The sequence below is a fragment of the Hemicordylus capensis genome, chromosome 5 (genome assembly GCF_027244095.1).
Source record: "Hemicordylus capensis ecotype Gifberg chromosome 5, rHemCap1.1.pri, whole genome shotgun sequence".
Lineage (NCBI taxonomy): Eukaryota > Metazoa > Chordata > Lepidosauria > Squamata > Cordylidae > Hemicordylus > Hemicordylus capensis.
The window spans coordinates 165,105,532-165,111,531 of record NC_069661.1 but is presented as its reverse complement, the minus strand read 5'-3'; the positions used below and the strand labels follow the sequence as shown (position 1 = coordinate 165,111,531).

At 42.4% G+C, this 6,000-nt stretch overlaps 1 long non-coding RNA gene across 11 annotated transcripts in view; it reads left to right on the top strand.

The window, feature by feature from the left end:
- Positions 1 to 694: 694 nt before the first annotated feature.
- LOC128327059 (uncharacterized) overlaps positions 695 to 6,000 on the top strand; it is an 87,090-nt gene continuing 81,784 nt past the window's right edge. For 7 of the 11 annotated variants that reach the window (XR_008308443.1, XR_008308446.1, XR_008308440.1 and 4 more), the window contains exons 1-3: positions 695 to 954; positions 1,458 to 1,538; positions 4,414 to 4,480. This is a non-coding gene — a long non-coding RNA (uncharacterized LOC128327059). Of the gene's footprint in view, positions 955 to 1,457; positions 1,539 to 4,413; positions 4,497 to 6,000 lie in introns of all 11 variants that reach the window. The other 4 variants (XR_008308447.1, XR_008308448.1, XR_008308449.1 and 1 more) reach the window with 1 other exon arrangement.

Genomic DNA, 6,000 nt, shown 5'->3' with positions numbered 1-6,000 from the left:
TGATTATGTGAACCCACACCAAGTTGTTTTATGGCCCTAGATGAATCTGAGATTTCTGCCTTAGCATGGGTTCACATAATCACACTATTGGTAACCCACTTTAAACCTAGATTCAAATAATTGTGTGAACTAGGCCTCTGAAAATAGTTTTAAGAACATATTGGCAACAGGCAAAGCAAGTTTGGTTCTGCTGCACCTTTGGGCTCTGTGTGCTGTGCTAATTAGCTTCTCTATATAATTTCTATCTCTTTTGGTTGTGATATGTTGGGTTTTTAAAATGTGTATTATATAAGTTTTAATTATATAATATTGCATTTGTATTTTTTGTTAGTAGCCTTGGGATTTTTTAATAACAAGGCAGGATATAAATGTAAACAAATACACATATAAAGGTATGAGTTGTCTGCTAAAAAGAATTTGGGCTGGTGCCCCTCTAAAATTGTGATGAATAAGGAGATCATCCCTGATTTCTTAGATGAACAGTGAAGAGAGAGATCTGAATATGAACATTATATGAACATGAAGAGATCTGAAAGGACAACAGATTCCACAAAGTTCTGAAGAAACTTCTAGAGTCAAGAGGACCAATGGCCATTGGTAAAGCAGGTTGCTGATGACACAATCTCTTTTGTGACATCTCCTGTTGCTAAGGTGCTCTGTGAAAGCTGGTGATTATTGTGTTGCATGAGTTGGGGAAGGAGAGCAGGTGTCAAAGGGAGGAGGGAGTGTGTGTATGAGTTTGTGTGTGTGTGAGAGAGATGGATTGATTGATTTAGGGAGATATTGGGAGTGTGTGTGTGTGTGTGTGTGTGTGTTTGTGTGTGTGAGAGAGAAAGAGTGATTGATTGATTGAGGGATATATTGGGAGTGTGTCTGTGTGTGTGAGCGAGAGTGGGGGAGAGATTGTGTGTGTGTGACAGAGAATATTATAGAGGCAAAGACTGGATTGAGATAGTAAGAATATCTCACTACTATATTTCTGTTAGTTTTTGCATTGCCATTTGGTTAGTATAGTTAGTATTGGTATGTTGGTGTTAGCATTAGTGTTAGCTGACAAATACTGAGTGTGGAAAAGAGGAATTCTGTATTACGCTATGTAAGCAGAGATGTAAAGATAACTGGGAAAGAGTGGGCAGGGGGGTGGGGAAATGTTCCTGGGCCCTGTGGGGTGGGGGCTTCTAGCTGGGCAAAGCTTGCTTTTTGCTCTCCCCTTCCTGCTGTGAACAGGCAAATAAGAAATATAGAAGCATTGCTGATGGTGATGAATATATGACCTGATTGCAACAGCTATATATGTTTTTAAAAATATTTCTGAGCCAGCCATGCACACACATGTCTGGTGGGAGAGAAAGTGTCTGCGTACATGGGGAGTGTGTGATATTATTTGCACATGAGCAAGAGAAAGAGCATACTGAGAAAGTTTTGTTTTCCATCCTGCCTTTACTGTTGTTCTGCAGTAGATGTGAGGAGGAGGAGAGGAAGGTGAGGACATCACTTCTTGTCCCAAGACCCACTGCAACCTTGCTATATCTCTGAATGTAAGTATGATTTCATAGCAGCTTCCATGTTTTCATTCTATCCCCTAATACAGAACAGTCCTGGGGACTTCTCCCTCATCAGCTAGGACAGAGTTATTGAACTATTACGTCTAGGGCCCATAAAAATGCTTCATGCTTGCCTTTTGAGGGGTGAAAGGTCTGGAGCCAACTGCCTGGAGCAGAAAGATGAAAAGAACATGAGTCGTCATGATGAAGCCCCAGAAATGAGCCCTGCTTCTAGGGTCACACGGGAAACTTTTCTTGATATTTTCAGTCATGTGGATATAGGGTAGCCATTCGGACACTTGAAAACTGGGTAAGCCTTTTGGTTACATGGTCTTTATTCTGGGACAGAATCACACAAAATAATTGAAAACAAACCCTTAAAAACCTAAGAAAAATAGAATTTATTGTAAGATTAAAAGCAGTACATAAGATGGAAAATTTGAAAAGAAAAATAATTACTGAAAACAATTAACTAAAATAATAATAATACATAAGAATAAGCCCGGCTGAAAATAATCCAAAGGATTGTGATCAAGTCCATGTGACTAGGAGCAAATGTCTCAGGCTGTCGAACAGAGAGGCTGAAGATAGTCCAAACAATGATGTGAACCTTCTTTAGAATGCAATTCAAACAGACACTAGCTTCCAATGGAGAAGATCTCAAAGATCTCAAATGTTTAATGATAAGTCAGAACAAATGGATAAGGATTTAGAACTACAGTACAAAGATTTTAAAGTTACTTTTGCAAATATCAAAGAAATCTGAAAGACTATGAAGAAGCAAAGGTCTTTTCTTGGCATAATGACAACCAAAAACACTTTGATCAGAGTCCAAGTTGGTACTAGCCAGGATATGGAAGACTGTGAAGATGTTATAATATCTTCCCCCACTTCGCCATGGTCTGATCTTCATTGCTAGGGATAAAGAGTCTAGGCTTTTTGGCAGATGCTCCAGAACCAGGAAGTATGGAAAATGGGGGTTCACAGATCATAAGGGAGAAACAACCAGGTGTACTCTACCACATTGGGACTGCCTTACATTTTCTCAGCAACATCAGTGTGGTCCGCAGCAGCTCTGTACTGCACATCATGTCAGCCGCTATGTCGTGGAAAGATAAAGCACAAGAACTGCACAACAGAAAATGTCTCTATGAGGACTGGGTGTGGTGGGGCAGGGAATGCCTAAGAAGAATGCCTTGCTGGATCAGACCTAAAGTCCATCATTGGGTATTCAGTGGCAAACTGCTCTGAACATGGAAGTTTTGCTGTCATGGCTAACACCTATCTATCCTCCATTAAATTATCTAAAACAATCTAAGCCAGTGGCTCTCACCACATCTCGTGGCCACAAGTGCCTAGAGAAAATCCTGCCTGCAACCTTGGAGAAGCTGCTGCCAGTTTGTGGTCTGACTCGGTATAAAACAGCTTCCTTTGTTCCTATATATTTCTATTTCACAGGGACTGGGAAGAACATGCTTGGCAGGAACCTCACAAGCCTCATCAACCTCGCCACCCACATCAACCCGATGTGGGTGGGAGACAAAGCCTCCCAAATGCATAAAATCAAGCGCTTGAGAAGAAATGTGTGCCAAAGCCAGAAGCAAAATGGGAGAGGGATGCTCAGAAATTCGCAAGTCACTATAGCAAGGAAACCAGAAAATGGTTATGGTCTCTGATGTCTATGTACGAATGTACAGTGTATGAGAACCAAATAGATGAAATTTGAAATCCTAATGCAGGCAGGCAAATATGAACTGATAGATGTCACTCAAACTTGGTGAGATGAGATGCATGATTTGAACAGAGTATTACTTGTTCAAAAGTGGATAACTTATTCAAAAGGAATAGATCCAAAAGAAAGAGGGAGGAGGAGAAGTTGAAGTATATTTAAAGAATGTATACAGCTTCACAGAAGTCAGTGAGTTTCAACATGGAAGCCTAGTCAGAAATGTGGGGATAAAGAAAAAGAAAGAGACATAAAAGTGATATGTTAATGGGAATTTACCATAGATCACGTGACCATGCAAAAGACATGGATGTAACCCTTCTTAGACAGAATGCCACATTTTCAAAGAGGCAGGCATTAGTAGTCATGGGAGACTTCAACTACGCTGATATCTGCTGGAAGTCTAACTCTGCTAAGAGTGGGATTTCCAATACGTTCTTGACCTTCCTTGCCAACAGTTTCATCTTTCAGAAGGTAGAAGAAGGAACAAAGGTGTCAGCTATCCTAGACTATCCTAGATTTAGTCCGTACCAGCAGCAAAGAACTGGTTGATGAAATGAAAGTGGGAGAAACCTTGGGGGGAAATGACCATGCCATCTTGCAATTCATGATACCAAGGGGAGGAAAACTTCCGGAAGTCAGATGTACCTTGGATTTCAGGAATGCTGATTTTAATGACCTGAGATTAAAACTAGAAAGGATCCTTTGGCTTTAAAAAGAAAAGATGAAGGATGGGAGACTCTAAAGTGAGACACTGAAGGCACAATCACACAGAATTTCTCTGAGAAGGAAACATGGGAGACATTTCAAGAAAGTAGTGTGAATGCACAGAGAACTCTCTGAACAGCTGAGATGCAAAAAGGACACATATAGAAAATGGAAGAAGGGGCATATACCCTAGGCAGAGTACAAGTGGTCCAAACCTGTAAGGACATAGTCTGGCAATTTAAGGCGAAAAATGAGTTGAGGCTTGTGGGAGATGCCAAAATCAAGAAAAGGAGGGATTTGCAGATATTTCTGGAACAAGAGGGAGGTCAAGAAAGCAGTAGATCTGTTGCTTGGAGAAGATGGGTAAATGATAATATGTGACAGAGAGAGGGCAGAGCTGCTTAATGTCTATTTTGCATTTGTCCCCTACTCAAGGCAGAACTGGCCCAGCTGGACAAAAGATGTACCAATGAAGAAAGGAGAGAAATGCACTGCAAGATAGGTAACAGTAAAGACAAGTAAAGCTAGATAACTTAAATGAGTTTCTCTCCAGGCCCAAATGAATTACATCCCCAGATACAGAAGGAACTTGCGGATGTGACTCAGAGGCACTAACTGTAATCACTGAGAACTCCTGGAGAATGGGTGAGGTGTCAGAAGACTGGAGATGAGCAAATGTTGCCCCTATCTTCAAAAAGGGGGCGGGGGGAAGAGCTGGAAAACTACAGCCCTTTCAGCTTGACATCAGTACCTGGTAAGAGCCTAGAAGGATCTAGGATTAGTAAGCAATTTGTAAGCAGTTTGTAACCCTGAATCCTGGCATTCATAGTAAGAGAGAGAAATTTATTCAGAGAGATAAATTTGGAGGTAAGTTCTCTCTAGAGAGAGCACAATGAACCGTGAACAAACGGTTCATTGCCGAACCAGCTCGCCTTGAACCAGGCTAGTTCAGAAGTTCAATCATGGACCAAACTGGAGGTGCTTTGGTCTGTGATCAAACCAAACCAGGCCCAGTTCAGGGGAAACCAGTTCGGCAACAGTACGGGGTGGCCAGGCAGGGGCAGCGAGAGAGGTAATAAGCTTCTTACCCAGCCAGCGTGGCTGCTAGCGCTGTCTCTTGCCACTGCTCACCCTCCCTGGCATGGCCCCAAGCACACTCCTCCCTTCTTTACCAAGCTGCCGGTTTGGGGGCAGCTCAGTTCTGTCCTCCATGCATGCACAGATGCCATTTGCATGGCATCCATACATGCGTGGAAGCCAGAACTGAGCTGCCGCCAAGTCAGCAACTTGGTAAAGGAGGGAGGAGTGTGCTTGGAGCCACTCCAGGGAGCATGAGCAGCAGCAAGTGGTGGTGCTGGCAGCCACATCAGCAGGGTAAGGAGCTTATTACCTCTGTCGTCACTCCCACCTAGCTTATCTTTGGAAGGGTCCCCCTCTGTACTTGTAAAGGAGAATCCTCACCCCATTCTCCTTTACAAGTATATTGACCACCCAAACCACTGAACCAGTTTAGTCAAATGGACTGGACTGGCTGGTTGGTTTAACCAAATTGGTTCAGAACAATGGTTCTGAAATTGGTTCAGAACAATGCAGTTCAAATTGATTCAAATTCAAACCTAACCGCATCTTTTGGTTCCATGCACATCCCTACTCTAGAGCAGGGATTCTCAACGTTGGGTCCCCAGAAGTTATTGGGCTTCAACTCCCATAATCCCCAGCCCTAGTGGCCTTTGGTTGGGGATTATGGGAGTTGAAGTCCAATAACACCTGGGGACCCAACGTTGAGAATCCCTGCTCTAGAGCATTTGCATCCAAATTATCCTGACTTTACGAAGCCTGGTCCAGTCTTGTGTCGGGAAACCAAACAAATTTCCTATATAAGCACAGGAGCATTTCTCCATTTCACTTTGAAATCTGTCTAATATATTGTAAATTTCCACCTGAACTTGTCTCTTCCAGTTAGCCTGAAGTTAGTTTTTCTATCTGGCAAATCTGATTTGTGTCTCTATACTGTTGATCCTA